This window comes from Falco rusticolus, chromosome 3 (genome assembly GCF_015220075.1).
Source record: "Falco rusticolus isolate bFalRus1 chromosome 3, bFalRus1.pri, whole genome shotgun sequence".
In the NCBI taxonomy this organism is placed as follows: domain Eukaryota; kingdom Metazoa; phylum Chordata; class Aves; order Falconiformes; family Falconidae; genus Falco; species Falco rusticolus.
In genome coordinates, this window is record NC_051189.1 from 17,724,705 (window position 1) to 17,741,488 (window position 16,784).

A 16,784-nucleotide genomic window follows, 5' to 3' on the forward strand; every position below is an offset into this window, starting at 1 on the left:
AAGATGATTCTTTGCTATCTGTTCTTTCTTGCAAGGTTGCAGCTCTTCAAAGAATGCTCCACCTTTCTATCATGTCATGCCAAAGCAGAACTCTCTTCCTGAGTGTAAGAAAACAGACCCAAAGTGTACTGAAAAATGAAGATTCCAGCAGCACCTGTATATTCCAGCACACCATGCCGTAATGATGGCAAGTTGCATTTTATTCAGACTTTCTTGGAGGAAGGTGCTAGCATCACTGATACCTTCTCTGTTCTTGTGACATAGCAAGCTTCTGTGGTGCCTGGTTCTTCATGCCAGAGCCATTACATTTGTATTTGCTTCGAAATGTGTGAAAAATGCAGAGGTCATTCGTTCAATATAGTTCTGCAAGTTCAAGTACCGTGGCTGGTTTACATTGTAAGACACTGTCCTTGCTAGCCCAACTGACATTTAATAGTTCCTAAATTGCTACCTCTTGAAGTCAAAAATCTTGTATGTGGCATTTTCTGAATAGTCAGCTAGGTTTTAGTTACATGAAGCAAGTATTTTTCCCTTCTCTGCCGCCAAATGCTAGACTCTGTGCCACCCTTATTGTGGTTCCAGTTGAAGAGGGAGAGGGGAAAAAACAGGGGAGCAATAGTAATTGATCTATAAATGAAAGATCATTATTTCCTCACTTTTGCCGTGTAAAGGATGTGAAAGAACAAAGGGACTTGGTCTGTCTTGGTGAAAACACATGATGTGGTGTGATGTTTCCTGATCTCACTGGCATGACTTAGAATCTTGGTGTTGACTTCACCCCCTATGCTTTGTGCAGCCCTCTGTGAACACAAAGAATAGCGGGTTTTTCTGGAAGGCAGAAATGCAAAGTTTATTTCAAGCAGGTTAACTGAATCGGAAAGCATTGAGAGAGGTGTAAATCTTTATGGACAGCTTTTTCTCCAGCAACATTCTCTTAAAATAGTCTCATTAGCTTTTGAAGTTTACAGCCTAGGACAGATTTGAAGAAGGGCTCATCTCAAAATGCTTTTCTGTTGTCCATCTATATTACTTCAGCTAATAAGACAGTAAGCAACTAAGTAAGAATTTTTTGCTCATAAAATCTTGAAGCCAAGGGTTTTGCAAAGACATTCTGTATCTGGCTTTTCAACATTTAATAGCAAATTGACCTCATTGACTTGCAGCTCTTCCTCTAGACCATATGTAGGGAGGCAGACAATGGTGCTGAGCTCCTCTGAAATTTTCCTCCTTAACCATTTAATTAGGTGAAGATGCTTGGATTCTGTTGTGGGTAATATTTTGGATTACTTTTTCTGATACTTCTTTGCAGCTATGTCAAAAAGAAAACGCAGAAGCACAAATGGTCTTCAGGTATTATAGCAAAGAGGAAGATTTTACAGTTCAATAAGAGAATAAAGTTCCGGAAGACCAAGATGAAGTAGAGAGCGATGAAGAGTCTCCAGAAAAACACATTTCTAACATGGAGTGCACTGAAGTTGAGTCCAGACAGGATTATATCAAAGACAATGAACACAAACTTCAAGAACGACAGAAATATGGGAATGAAAATGAATTTGGGCCAGAAAGAGAAAGAGACAGAGTCTCCTGTGGGTAAATCTGCTTCTGAAAGAGAGGCATGCTTTCTGAATGTTCAGATCTAAGAAAGGAGAGTCACGTGCCGGCTTGCCAAATTGCAGAAAGTTCGGAAGACAGAGGTTCAGATAGTAAGTGAAAAGTCAAACGGGTCATTTGACTTCTTTGTCTTCCTGAGGAGGATTACACTGTTTATTAGGTTTTAGCCTTCTTGCATTCTGTTCTGTTCTTTCTGCTGTCTCTCTCTAAAATCAGCACACAGTGTTTCTTGCATAATGATGCTGCCCCTCTAGTTACACTAGCCAAACTCTGTTTTTCTGCACCTGCTGTTTTTTTATTCTGAAGTTTGTTTTATAAATGGTACCTAATTCATTGACTTTCTTTATTGTATGAGTATCTTCCTAGTAATAAGCAATGTAACTTAAAGCTGTACTGAAGTCAGTGTGGACCCAGTGTCACGCATGGAGTAGAAGACTTATCTTCCATGCCAACATTAGGATATATGTTTCTGAACCTAAGTAACTTTGGAGTTAATGGCAATGGGACTATATTGTCCCCTGGGTTTACCCTGCTGATTCTCTAAGTGCTTTTTTTGGTGCCTGAGTTTCTAATTTTTACAGAGCAATGCTCTCCCCAGAAAAGAAAGTAAAAGTGCGCATTTCTCATTGAAAAAATGGTAACAGTTCTGTCTGTTCTTGCAAAGAGAGACTGTATTCCAGGTAAGGATACTTTGCTGATACTGTATTCTAGATAAACAGATATCCTGACTTAAGAAATTTATGTCACTCCAGATACGTATGCATACCAGCAGGGGTCATGCAAGACATTCTCAGGTGGAGCAGCAACAGGTGACGATGTGGAGAATGCAACGGAAACTCTCACACAGCCAGTGATTGTGGATTACTGTGAGCTCAAAGTAAGTCTGATTTCAGTTTGTTAATACTGAAGTAGGGCGTTTTCTTGCTACATGTACATTTGTAAATCAAGTTGGTTGTTAAACCAGTGCCGATTAAAATGATGGGAAGGATATGTAGCTTGTAAAATAATTTTAGCCTGTCATGGACTATGACTGTATTTCCACACCTGGTGTAAAGGCACTTTGATGACGGGCAGTTTCATTTCGTATGGCTGCTCTCTTAAGCTACATTTTCACAGCCTCACACACCACACACACACTGAACAGGCCCAGCTGTGGAAGAAGGTGCTGCCACCAGCTTGCCACTGTTGCTTTCCCAGAGATTATCAAATTCACATCTTTGGTAACAGCAAGGAGTGTGTGAAAGATTGGCAATTTGCTGCAGGCAGAGTCACTCTGCTAGTTTATCCATGCTCCCGTTTAATGGTAGGAGCTAACTGATCTAGCTTTGCTTCCCAGTCTGCTTCTGACACTTGAGCAGTGTGTTCTGCCAGCAGAGCTGTAGACATGGTACACGTTCAGCTTAGGTGAGCACCTAAGATGCTTCCATTTCCAGCTGGTGCAGCTGTATCCAGGAGACCTGTAGCCTGGCTTCCAAAGAGCCATTCATTGTACAGTGCCCTGCATTGCTAGCAACAGTTTCTCTATGAAATGCAACAGTGGCTTTGCCTGTGGCAGCTACGCTACAACAAATTGGATTGTGTCATTCCCTGCCATTCTGGAAGCAGCTGATTTGCAATTGTGATCGTTGATGGGATAGCTTTGATTAGTAATATTGCCTCAAATTTAAGCCTTCCTTTCCTCTGAAGTATGAAAAATTAATTCATTTTCTCCAGTTAAATCTTGTGAGATCTTTCATCTGTTTTCTGGCGTCACTCCTATTTTAGTTAACAATATAACAAAGTAGGGTGTTAGTTGTATTGCTATTGCTTAGCTTCTGAAAACATAAAAAGCCTATTCAGAAGATTTTGTGCTATTCTAAACTTGTAGTTTCCATATTTATTTTTTTTTCCAGAAATTGTTGCATCTTGTCACAGTGGTAACTAAGAATTTCAGCATATTTCACCTGGAAAAACTATACGCTGTTCTTAGTCAGTGCATTTACCAACATCGGGAAGATTACGACAAAACCGCATTAGTGAAGGTAATTTTTTTTTTGTCTTATGGCACTTTGTGACACTGTTAGGCATGGGTGTGTTATGCATCTGTATGTGTGTGCTCTGGACACGATGCTTATTTAATGTTATTCTTCCCTGCTTAGTTGTCTGCCTGTGTTAAGAGTCATTTCAGTCTGGAAGACATTTATCCATATTGCAAAACCATTGTTGTATTTGGCTAATTGTTGGCAGTTTCAGGAGGAAAAGGCTTGAAGACAATGGGTCCACCCACACAGCCCTCTCAAAGCCCTTAACCTCAGTCTGTCAGTAGTCCTTCTCCAGAACCTTTTCAGGAGTGGGGGGGCTATGAAAGGAGGGTGCTTTTCTCAGTCTGTTGCTTCCTCTTTCTCCCCTCACAGGCAGTTAGACCTAGTCATTTCATTCTTGGTACGAAATGTAACAAGAGTTTGAGACTTCTCTAGCCCTCACCATAATCTCTCTGTAACTAGTGTGGCTCAAGCTTCTTTAATTTGACATGCGGGGAGATTTCTGCCTATGATGGTGTAATGCTAATGAATCCAATTCTCTGACCTCTTTCTCAAAGAGAGGGTTTCTGTGTTGTCAGAACTCAGCAAAAATCTTCCACAGGCACCCATGGTCCCAGTCAGGCATTCCCAGTATAGAGTTGATTTAGCTCAGTTGGATAGTCAGTCTTCAGATTCAAGATCTTTGAATACATTTCTCTTTGAGATGCTTGTGCCTGAGAATAGGTAAAATCCTTTATGCCTCTCAGTCTGCCTTAAAAAAAAAAAAAAAAAAAAAAGAATCCTCTTCTCTTCAGCCCTGGTCATCTCGAACTCTTCTATGTCCGAACAAGAGTTAGAACAGATGCTCTGTTCTGGTTGTGCAGCGATGGGTGAGGATTTGGATTGAGGGAGGTCATTGCTGAAAAATGCGCCCTTCTCTCATCTAGAATAATGATGTGGGTTTTAGCATGAGAAGGGTTTTGTTGATGTTATCTCAGGGCCTGTGAGCTTTTGTGACATAACTTTTAATGCTTAAAAAGTAGGAGAGACTTGATTTCTTTTTCTTTAACTTCAGCAAAAAAACCTACTCAGAGTGACTGTGCAAGTCGGTCAGGAGCAAGCCCTACTGTATGAAGAAATAAACTTTTTAACAAGTAATTATTCAGAGTGCAGAAAATTACAGTTCCAGCTTTCAGTTGTAGCTTTTCAGGAACTTTGTAATTGTTGAAACTGCCGTTGATAGCAATCCATACAGTCTTTCCAGCTTCCTCTCTCTTCTGGATGCATAGGGATGCATTTAGAAGCTCGTGGGTATAGAAAGACATTGTGATGGTGGTAGCAGCTGTATTTGCTGAACGTGTTGAACAATTGTATGTTGTATGTACTGTATTTTATGAAGAAACAAATGGGGTTCTTGAGCTTTTATTCATGCTAACTGCTAGTTTGTCTTTTCTTCTTAGGAAATGAAGAAAGAAATTGCAGCCTTCAGTTGCATTCACTGATCCTTGATTGCAGCATACTTCTCTGTTTTTTGTTGTTTGATGAAGATTAATTCTACATATATATATTTATATGAAGTACAGAATTAAACTCTATAACTCAGAAGTTATAAAGTAGGTGTGTTTATTGCGCGCATATGCATGGGGAATTGCTGCACCACAGGCGTGCATACCCGAAGTGACGAACTATCTCATAGTCATACAATAAAACAAATGAATATTCATTTAATGCATATACATATTCATTTCCCAACCCCACCCACTCTTGCTTTGTATGCTAATTAGCTTATCAGTCCTTTGCGCTTGCTCAAATTCTTCCAAAAACTGTGGGCAGGGGACTTCGAGACGTGGACAGTGGTCTTTGGGAGGAATGCCGTAGGCCCTTCCTCATGGTGTACTTTTTGCCCTTTGCCTGGAATGTGATGGTCTTCCAAATTTGCAGTGTTCTTATAGGTCTGAGCTAATTTATGTCCTTGTCGACCATCTGTTTCTTATTCTTGTTTCTTTTAGTCGCTCCCTCTAGATAACTTTGGGATGTTTCTTATCCTTTTATAAATAGGCCCCTTGTTAGAGAATGAGAAACAGACTCCTTTTTCCATTAGTTATTTCATTAATGATTTCCTTCAAACTATATGGTTACATGACCTAATGACTATACCTACATTCTTTGAGTAAATATATATTTACACTTAAATTATTGTCCCTATTCCATACAATTTCTTCATATCATATACATCTATTAAATATATCTTTAAAATTTATTAAGGAAACTCAAAGTCCTTTAGTTGCTTTTGATATTTGTGTCCCCTCCATATATATCTATTTATGTGACATACTGCTGTGATTGCCTTTGGAACACTGCAGATCTGAACATCTCCCAGGTAATTTCAGTACCTCTCTTTAAAAAACGATCAAAAACTTGATAAACTTTTATCATTGTTTTCCACCTTGTGGGAATACAGTCCTCTGAAGTAGTCTGTGGTGTGTATAGCCCACTGCATATTATTACATAAAGGTTTAAATTAAATCTCATGTCAGTACATGAAAAGTAAATCCTTCTAGAAACCTCTTAATGCAGTTCAGAGGTAATTATTTTTTAATTACCTGATAGCACTTCAAGTGGCTTTCCTAGAATTAACAACCTAAAGAAATTATGCGGAAGAAAAGTGCTGTAAGACTTTTTGCTAGCTGCTTTTTTGACAGGCCAAAAATATGCCATAACTTGAAACAAAGCAAGATTTACTGCTGTAACTTTCTGAGGTAAACTTTAGTCTTGCTTGCAATAATGACAATCGTCTTGATGCTGGAGAACAGCATTTTAACATAAATTGTTAGTTGCAGATCAGGTGGCTTGTAGTTGAATTAACTAGAAAACTATTTACAGTTTATCTGGAGAGAATGGTACCTGCCTATGACATAAAAATGAATGTGGTGTTTGGGGTAAGTATATTTCAGTAAAAAGCAAAGCAGTACCCCATTTTGAAGATTTATGCCTCTCCAAACCAGCAGAGAAAATTTCTCTTGGTGAATTTGACAGTTATTTTTAAGAAAATTTCAGAATAAGATGAGTAAAGTTTAATTGGATGAGAATAAAATTTTATATCCGTGGTGATAGAGTATGTGGCACGATTATACATTGCTGTTGTGTTACGTCATATCAAGGACACAGTGTCTGGTGATCCTGAATGCCCGCGATCCCTCTGCCTGTGTTTGGTTTCTTAGGAATGTTCTAGTCTTCCTTTTTGGTTTCTTTCTAGTCTGTTTGTCCAAACATTTGTGCGCAGTGCAGAATTTTTTCTCTGTATTGTTTGGATGGGTATTAATAAAAAAAATTAATCACCTTTTTGGGGGCTTTTGCATGCTCTGTTTTAATCACAGAATAATTTTGATAACAACCTTGCCCTTGAAAGTCTTAAGACTTAAAATAACTGTCTGGCAGCAGGCTTGCCCACTCGCGCGGCATCTTGGTTATACAGTGAAGGCTGGTACAGGAGAAAGAAAAACTATCTTGAAAATTTACATTTTAATCCAATGCATTACACTGGAAACGTGATGAAGGAATTGACCTCATTTTCCTTAACTAGATCTCCACAGTGGCTGCTGTTGACAATGTCCAGGTGGGATGTGGGGCGGTTTGCTGACCACATTCCCAAGGGAGCTAAAGAACTGACCAGGAGCAAGAGTGTGGGCTGAGGAACCAGAAACATTCCTGGGACCAGAACTTCAAAGCTTTGATCAAACCTCTTCACGCCACGTGTCTCCACAAGCTGCTGTAGCTGTACAGCTAGGGTTTTGTAGGTACTGTCGGTCTTGATGTTCCGTGACTGATGGGTAGCGGTGAGCTTGGTGGTTCCCCTGAGCCACCTTACTTTTTCTTTCTTGGGAACAACCGTACTCCCTGTGACTGAAGCAAAGTGGCCAACGGCTATGAGAGAAGTGTGTAGAAACGCAATGTTTTTGACGAGCCATGGGCAGTGGGAGTTTAAACTCAGTATTGACTAAAATCTATAGGTAGGTATGTAGTAAAAGGTAGAGACCTCTTTCTCCCAAGTTCTGTAACTAAAGCCCAAAAACTGGGGGTGGGGGTGTGTGGTTCCCTCCCCTCCGAGCCGTTACTTCTGTGCTCACTCGCCCCCGGCTCGGGGCTCTGGAGCTTGCGGCAACGTCCTCACTCAGCGGCCGCTGCGGGCGCCTGAGGGGAAGTCGGGGCCGGCGACAGAGGACGCGCCCTCCCGGGGCTGGCGCCGCCGCCGTCCCCGACCCCTGCCGGGGTGTGTGGCGGGAGGCTCCGGCGCGGAGCTGAAGTTTGTCGGCGGAGGAGGAGCGGGCTGCGAAGGCGCCGCTGCCACCCGGGAGCGCCCGGCCTGCCGCCCCCGCTCCTGCCTGCCGCAGCCGCCGCGCCTCGGGCTGCTCGCCTCAGGAGAGCGCCGGCGGCAGGCTGCGGCTCCGGGGCAGCCCCCCGCGGGCGGCCACTGCCTCGGCGGGGCCGGGCCGTCCTCCGGCTAGTGTCCGCCGCCTGACGGGCGGGGCGGCGGCGGGGCGGCGGAACGGCTCCGCCCCCGCTCCCTGCCAGGGAGGCTGAGGCACCGGCCGCCGCTGCCCGGCCTCCCCGCGCACCCGCCCCGGGGCAGCGAGGCGCCGGGAGGATGCGAGTGGGCGCTGCGGGCGGCGGCGACGCGAGGGCCCGGGCGGCCGGCGGCGTTGGGAGTTCCCGGCTCACCCGCCGCCCCCCCGCCCCAAAAGAAGTGCAGTAGTTTGTGAAACGCAAGATGGCGGCGCGGCCGTGAGCGCAGGCGGGCAGGCAGGCAGGCGGGCGGCGCGGGCGCGGGCTGAGGGGGCGAGGCGGAGCAGCGCCGTCAGGTAGGGGCTCGCGTCTCCCGCCGCCTCTGGCGCGGGCGGAGAGGGGGCTCTCGGCGCCGGGAGGTGGGAGGGCGGCCCCCCCGGGGAGGCGTGCCCCCCGCACGCCCCCGCTTCCCCCCGGGGAGCGGGCCAGGTGCTCCCCCGGCGGGGCCGGAGCAGCGCCGCCGCCCCGCGCCTCCCCAGGGCAAGGGCGGCTCCTGGCCGGCGGGGGCGGGCGCCCTGCTGCCGCCCGCGGGGGTGGGCGCCGTGGGCCGGCCGCGCCCCGCCCGCCTCCCTATTGTCTGGCGGCGGCGGGCGGGCGAGCGGCCGGCGCTGTCCCCGCGGCCGGGGGCCATCGCCTGCCGGGGGCGGTGGGCTCCGCGCAGGCTGGGGGAGCCGCGGCGGGGGTAGAGCCGGGGCGTAACTTCGAAGGGGACCGTTGCGTGCCCGCCCGGCCCGGCCGGTAGGAGGGTTGAGCCCCTCCGAGCCCCGAGGACTGTCTCCGCTCCCGGTCCTTCCTTCCTCCGCCTTGTGCCAGCTGCGAAGCCGGGCGCCTGTGCGTGGCTGTACTCGCCACAGGGCGGAGGAGGCTCCGTCTGACTCGTCAGCCGGCAAAGGAGAGTCGAGAAGTTCAGTCCCGGGGCGCCGGCAGGAGCTGGCGAGTCCCCGCCCGCTGTCACCGGGCTGCGCACGCCCGGGCTGGCGGCGGCACCGACCGGCGGACGGACGGGCGGACTGACCGGCGGCAGCCGACGAGCCATGAAGTTCCTCTGGCTCCGGAGTCGTCTCGCATCCCGCGGCGCTGCGGCGCGGGGGCGAGCGCGGAGGAGCAGTGCAGTGTATGTGCACGGTCGGGGAACATGCCTGAATCATGTCCTGCTCTGGGGGTGTCTGGGTTTTGGGGTGCGTTCTGACCCTCGGCTCTCTCCTAGATCAGGGCGTGCAGCACTGGAGATCGACACCGACTTTCATAAACCCTGTAATGGAGGCAGTCCTGGATCTCCAAAAGAGCTCAGAGTATCTGCAGTAGTGAACATTATCTGGTAGGTTCCTTGTGCGTTGTTTCTGAGCTGCTTGGACTTCCTGGTGGGTTAGTTAGGAGGATGGAGAAGTTTACTTGGCACAGGGCATTGTTCATGTAAAATAGCGAAGGCTGGGATGTCTCTTGGTCTGCAGGCTGGAATAGGTGCCGTACAGAGAGCGTCTTGGGCACGCCGAAGTGCGTATAAGCATTGTATAAATGAAAAGTGGATTTTGTTATGGAAGCTATTATCTCAAAACAAATACTGCATTAAATGTAGGAACGAGAGAGGAATTGTGAAAGCTGGTCTGTTGGTTTTGCCCAGCAGCATGGTTTTTGTTTGTTCTTGCTTAGAAGGATTTCTTGCAGAAAGAAAAAGCTTGTGAGTACTTGGGAGAAAACGTTTCAAAACAACCTGCGTGATGCAAACTGAATTACATTCTCTTTGAGCGAGCAGGCATCGTTTGGAAAACCCTTTTGTTACTGTATTCAAACATTGCCAGCAAGGCAGTCTGTTTCGCTTGTGTTGTTAACTGAATTCCCCTGAGCCGATGAGAAGTAGATGCTTTTTTTCAGAACTGAATTGCTTTTAACTTGAGACTAGTGGTTCTCGTATCTTTGCTAGACTGAAGAGCCCTGTAGTATTGCATTTGGGTAATGTGTGTGTATGCTGTGATTGTCCCCAAACTTGTCTTTGTGAAACATAGCAGGTTGAGGTAGAGCTTTTCCTTGTGAGGCGTATTTCTGTATTCCCTTAATGTTTCTTACGACTCTCTTCTGGATTATTCCCTCTCTTGCAACACCCTGGATGACCTGTGTGCGCTGTAGCTGGATCCAGTGTCCTGGTGTGTCTAGCCTTAATTGCTGTTATTTGTCACTGTTGTTCATTATTCTTGGAACAGGCAATATTTATCACTGCGTACCAATACATCATTGGAGATTGTTAGAGCTATGTATTGAACACTTCTGCCTTTGGTAGGTTTCTCAGTACTGAAGAAATAGTGGACTTTGCACTATGGTTAGGATTCCTTTTGTCCCTACTGTACCGAAAGGACTGTTTCTTGTGTCTTCTGAATTGCTGAGCAGTCTATAAAAGTATTTCACTTAAGCTTATTGCTATCCTTGATCTACCACCCACCCACCCCCCCCCCCCTTGTGCCTCCATGTAGTCTGAGGGAAAGGATTAAATTTTGGTTAACTTTTTCATCTGTCTATGGTTGGTAACCCTTTTGTTTGAGTGTGACTTCAGAGGAGTCTTATTTAAAAAGTAGCCCTGTATCTTTGAAGTCACATTCAATTATACGTGGTCTGAGGATTTCTTCCATCTTTATGAAACCGGAATGTTTAAAGCACCAAGTACATATAAACTGAGTTTTCTTCTGTTTGCACATAATAAATATAACCAAGTCACAATCACTTGTAGCCAAGCTGTGGCTAATCTTTATTCTGGTGATCAGTTTCTCTTTACCTTTCAGTCTGAGATCTAGTCAAGAATTCCATGGTGTCAGATTCAGTATTTTTATGTTTTCTAATTTTTAGAAATGCTGGGCCTGTTGCAAAATTTACAGAATTATTTTTTCAGTGTCTGTTGATGAAAATAAAGTTATGTGTGGTAATAGGGTTGGTCGTGGCATGAGGGAAGGTTCTGAACATTTTTAGCTGAGTACATGTTCTCTTCTGTGTATGAATGGTCGATATTCCCTCTCCTTGTGCTTTAGATGTGGGGTCATTGATCCGTATATGTCCAGGATGGTTCACCTCTGAATTGTCAGTGACTTGTTTACAAGTGATGCAATTTTCAGTATAGTACCGTTTCCCCTTTTTCGTTTGTTTACTTGCTATTTCCTAAATAGGCAGCAATATTGATCTTGGTGTTCTACTCATGTGCCTCCCCACTACGTGTCAGTAGCATCACCTTTGTTGAATATATACCTATAAGATTACAGTTTTCATTTGTTATTCTTTCAGTTTCTCATATTGTCAAATTGGGCATTAAAGCAGCTTCGTTCTTCAGGCTATGAAAGGGGTGTGATTACTTATGTTTTCAGCATTATTACTAGTATTATTACTAATTCCAATGTATTGCCTTTCTTCCAGTTCATCTTCTCTTCTTTTTTTTCTTTTTTTCTCTTTTTTTATTTTTTTTTTTTTGTGGCTAGTTAAGGACTTTCCCAAATATTCAGATCACTTTGCTGCATAAACAGTTGTTTCTTTCTTCTGTGGAGGTGGAAGCCACCAAAAAAGATACGTTTCCTTACCCTGTAGCAGCCAGATGGCATTTAATCTGTGCCTTGTGTCACTTTAACTGATGGTTCATTTCCAGTTCTGTTAATCTTTCCCTCAAGGAACTGGAAGGAACTTCAGAAGGTCCACTCAAGTCTTTTTAATATCCTTCGGAGTTCAGTGAACTCAAATGTATTTCATAGAACAGTGGTGTCTTTACTGCCAGTGGATCCTGTCTAACCAACTTAAGAATTCAGCTCAAATTGAGCAAAAGTCCGGTGTTGTCACTTGTGGAAAGATGTGTACCGCATATTTATCCTTAAGAGCTTTGAGATCATAGCAAATGTTAAAGTTAAATAGAATTCAGTGAAAAATAATACATTCTTAAAGGGGAAAGAACTGGAGAGTACGTTTATTAGACCATTAAAATTATAAAAAGAGAGTATCATGTTGAAGCACAGAAGCTAGGAAGATTGCTGATGACTGAAAGAGGAACGATGTGGCTTGATGGGAGAACCTTTAGGAAAAATGGTAAAAAACTCTATGCTACTTTTTGCATTCCTTAAATGATGTCAAAGATTACAAAGAACTTAATGTTGCAGACATCCTTTAGCAATGTGACCTCTGCTTGTGCCTAAGAGGTCTAAAGAATCTCAATATATTCTACTTCCAAAGAGCAGGCTTCAAATGGTGTTTGGAGCTGTTTAAGAAAGTGAGTTTGGTATTTGAGGTTCACTCAGTGCAACTTGGCTATCCCCAGTGGATTTTGCAATCTGCTGCTCACCTTCCTCAACTGTTGGTTTCACTAGGAGTTGAAAGAATGTAACATGCTGCCAGGGGACCCACAATTTGAAGTCGCTGCTCAAGCAAGCCTTGAAGGCTGGCAGTTTTGCTTAAACAGTGGGCAGACAGAACTGTGTAATGAGGCATGCATAACACCAGCCCTCGCTGTTTGGCAAAGCCAGCGTCGTTCTGTTGACTGCTTTGAGCGCCAAATTCACCCCACCAGACAGAAGGACAGAAATGAGCTTTTGAACTTCCTAATGGTTGTGGTAAAAGTTCCACATGTTCAGCACTCTGAATCTTCAAGCATCTTACGACCCACATATATTGAATGGGAAATGGCTGTTAGCTTACAATGAATACTGTGAATTAGGCAATCATTTTATATAGATTTTAAGGCTTGAATCCTTATTTATAGGTTACGAGTGTCATTATTTTAACATTGTCTTGCCTTAAAGAAGTGCTAAGAACTTCATAAATGGAAATACATGTTTGTATAGTCTGGGGCAATATTGGTAGAGGTCTCAAGCCTTGGCTTTCCTAAAAATTAAGGTATATTAGCCTAAACAAAACATCGTACTAACATGATTGCCATTCCATTGTAACACAGGGATGAAGACACGCTTCCTATGTCAAAATGCTGTTTATTTTTAAACTCTCCTACTGGCTCTGTGCATGGGTGTAAGGCTGTGGTTTGTTAATTAGGTCAAAATGAGATCTAGGAATGTCATATGTCCTAAAAAGAGTAAAGGGGACACAATGGGGGAAGGAGGCAGTAAAGAGCAATCATTACTGTCTGGGGTGTAGAAGACGGGTGGTTAAACCTTAGTTACAGCTGTGTGCTTCTTCAAAAAGTCCAGATTCGTAGTTAATCTTTAGAATACTTTTGAAGTATACAAATACTGCCTTTTTATACGTAGGTCAGCTGCCTTCAGCAACACCAGTTGGAGCTGAGGGCGCACTGCAAATCAGAGCTGTATCAGCAGCTGTATCAGCAGTAGTTGGGCACTTGGCAGCAGTTGCCAAGTGAGCTAGGTGGAGCAAGCATGAGGACTCAGGGGTTTCTGTTTCTCAGTAGGATTCTCAGCAAGAGGAAACATACTTGTAGCTTCAGTGGAATTTTTGGAGCATTCAGCACTGCACAATGTCCAGCCTTGTTTGCAATGTTGAGTACTTATGGCTGGCTCTCTGTGCTCAAAACTTCTCAGTAGGGAACTGGTCTGACAAAAGGTTCACGGTACCTGGAATGTCACGTGAGTTCTAGTTTTTTGTGCATGGATTGGTCTGAGGAATTGGTGCCCGTATGAGATCCCTGCTGGCATTGTCGGTTTCTGTTTAAATGTGATACAAACGACACAACGTTACTCCTTGTATCTTTTGAATGCTTTTCAAAGGTGACTTCTTAATATGTTTTACTTAGATTTGCTGGAGGAGTTTGTGGGTGAATAGAGAACAAATTATTTTATTAAAAGAAATACTTTAAGATACAAGGAGACTTTGGGGTTTTTTTTCCGAGATTATTAAAACTTTGGGTGTTCTATCTTACAATCCACAAACATTCATTTTAAACATGATTCTTCAGAAGTAGCTTTTATTTCTTTAATACTCTAGTTCCTGGGTTCCTCCAGGGGAAAAATAAGGCCTTATTAATATCAGCTGTTTGTTTCTTTTGGGAAAAGGAGGGAAGAGGTGAGAAAAAGAGTAATATTGAGCTAAGTTTCTTCTTTCCACACATAGTAAAGAAATTGTTGCATATGCACATCCTTAGAAATATACATTAATCGTTGTATATGATGTTCAGAGAGGGAGAAGTTTTACGTTACTGAATACACTGAAATTTTACTTCACCACCCTTTGTTCTGAAAGCTTTCCAATACATTGATATTTGCGTGGGTAATGAGAGTGTGAACACCATACCCTGTGGTCACACATGCTTACTGACAAAGAGCAAGCAATACTTTTAGTGCAATTTAGGCCAGATGCATATGGGCATGATCTAATTCTAAAGGTGCAATTTGCAATGTATGTTCCTTTATATGAGTGAATGTCCTATTTATGGATGTAATCCTCATGAAGTTACTGTCTGTGAATTGATGAACAGGAGCCCTCTTCCTTACCAGGCAAGGTTTTAAGTCTGGATGCTGCAGAGAGCTGACCCGAGAGAGGGAGAGGCTAGCTGAGGGTGAGAGCTTGCTGGCGGGTTGGGACTGAAGATGGCTTTGCACCAGAGCAGCTTCTTCTGCACAACTTTGTGTGGAAAGAATCAGTCATTTCCATCCAAAGCAATGAAATAAAAAGCTCAGTCAGCCATTTCATCTTGAGATACCCCGCCCTCCAAAACAAGTACTAAAAAGAAAATGTAGCTTTTGGCCCATGTGTATCCAAGTAATTTCCACTGATTAAGTTGATGCTTGTAATTGGGATCTAGGCAGGCCATGTTTTATGAAATGTAAGTATCTTTTTTTAATTTCAGTAGAGGAAGTTACAAGATTTATATAGTCCCTTTCATATTTTATATAACCCAATAACTGCTTGGGAAGGAAAGTCTGTTTAGTTTACCTTTGTCCTAGATTCAGTTTTAATATCTAATGCTTAAATGAAGGGGAGTTGATCTTTATTCTTAATGATTCATGCTGCCTCAAAGCACAGTGGTTTCTAGTTGTGTGCTGCCTTTCCCGCTGGGGGATGCAAACAAAAGAACAATAATTTCAGACTCCTCCTTCAGTTTCCAAGAGAACCTTAGCTGCTCAGGGATAGCTTTGAATTTTAAAAGCATTTTTCTTCCAAATTATGTATTGATTGCACACAAAATAGCAGTGCTGTAATATGCAATTTGAAACAAATGCATGATGGTGCTCGTTTGCTTTTAATGCTGCTTTTTCCAGCAGAAAAACAAAAAGTGGATTCTGTTCCCATAAACCACTCTTGCAAAATCTTTACAAACATTTATTAGTCTAGACACAAAATATTCTCACCCGGCCTCAGCTTGACGATGGCAAAAAAAAAAAAAAGGCAAGCTAATATTTTACTTGGCTGTCAAAAAAGGGAAAAGGGAAAAAAAAAAATAAAAGCTTGCCTCGGGCTAGTGAACCAGTAACATTTTGCTGGGGCTGCCTACAACAACAGATGCGTCTTATTCCCATGGGGTTTCCAGGCCTGCCTATTCTGTTATGCTAAACTTGGACACTCATAAACATTCTCCTTGAGTACCGCACCCCAGTCATATCCTGGGCTCTTCTAATTTGGTTGATTTAATAATGACACTAGATGTGTTTGTCCTGCCCCTCCTTACCAATCTTTGTATTCCCCCGATCTCCCTCCAGATATCATTTAACTAATGTATTAATTAAAAAATAATCCTAATATATGGGAACTGGAATAATTGATAGAAATCAAAATGGTTTTAAATAGGTGATTTAATCACAGTTTATATCTGCATGTAGGGAATCTTGCTCTAAATGATTTCTTCTAATCTGGATTTGCATTTGTTATTTTGATGACTTTCATAAATGGCGAGTGATTCTCATTGTTTGATATTGTGGTAGTTTGCACAGTTTTGTTCTGTAAAGGGATAAATTATATTGGTGAGTGTTTATTTTATACAGTCCTTTATCTTAAAATACACTCGTCAGAGTTAATTTTTACTTTTTGTCATTTTCTTAGGAAATGGTGAATTACGAATATCTTGTTTTTCAGATAATGATTAGTTCCTGTTATTCCCATTTTATATCAAACTGCATTTGGTTGGAAATTAAAATTTGATTAAAAATTCCCCTAAATGGCAAAAGATGTCTGTATTAGTAATGAAACTACTGTAAATACGTACAATATCTTAATAATACATTTATCCAAGCATGACTGCTTTTTTTTTTAAAACCTATGGATTTATGAGACAAAATATGATACTTTTTTATACTTACTAGGTTCAGTTTATTGTTTTGGTGATGACATATCCATGTCTGTTAAGATTTTTAGCCCTGGCAGACCTCATGCTCAAACCTGAATTGGAGGTATTACACAGAAAACAACCTGTCCTGCTTTTGCAGCTTTGAGGCAGGACACTTCTGTCATTCAGAATATAATTTGGATCTTCACTCAGTGCAGCTGTCTACAAAGTGGATGTCTGTCTATAAGGTTAGTCATTGACTGCCACTAATTACATCTTTTCACTAAGAATTTCCAACTTAGTTAACTAAGATCACTTGTTTCTAAAAAGAAAAATAATTATACAAACTAAAACTGTCTGGTTTAATATTCTTTTTTTTTTTCTTCAGTGCTTTAATTCCATTAATAAAAACTTGTCTGTTT

The 16,784-nt window shown here is 42.9% G+C and overlaps 1 protein-coding gene across 7 annotated transcripts in view; it reads left to right on the forward strand.

Annotated features, from left to right (window-relative positions):
• The first annotated feature begins 8,161 nt into the window (after positions 1-8,161).
• The window catches only part of ZHX1 (zinc fingers and homeoboxes 1), a 29,171-nt gene continuing 20,548 nt past the window's right edge, over positions 8,162-16,784 (forward strand). For 4 of the 7 annotated variants that reach the window (XR_005103120.1, XR_005103119.1, XR_005103121.1 and 1 more), the window contains exons 1-2: positions 8,162-8,470; positions 9,382-9,492. The gene's annotated coding sequence lies outside the window, so the exon portion shown is untranslated. Of the gene's footprint in view, positions 8,471-9,171; positions 9,289-9,381; positions 9,493-16,784 lie in introns of those variants that run through there. The other 3 variants (XM_037379786.1, XM_037379785.1, XM_037379788.1) reach the window with 3 other exon arrangements.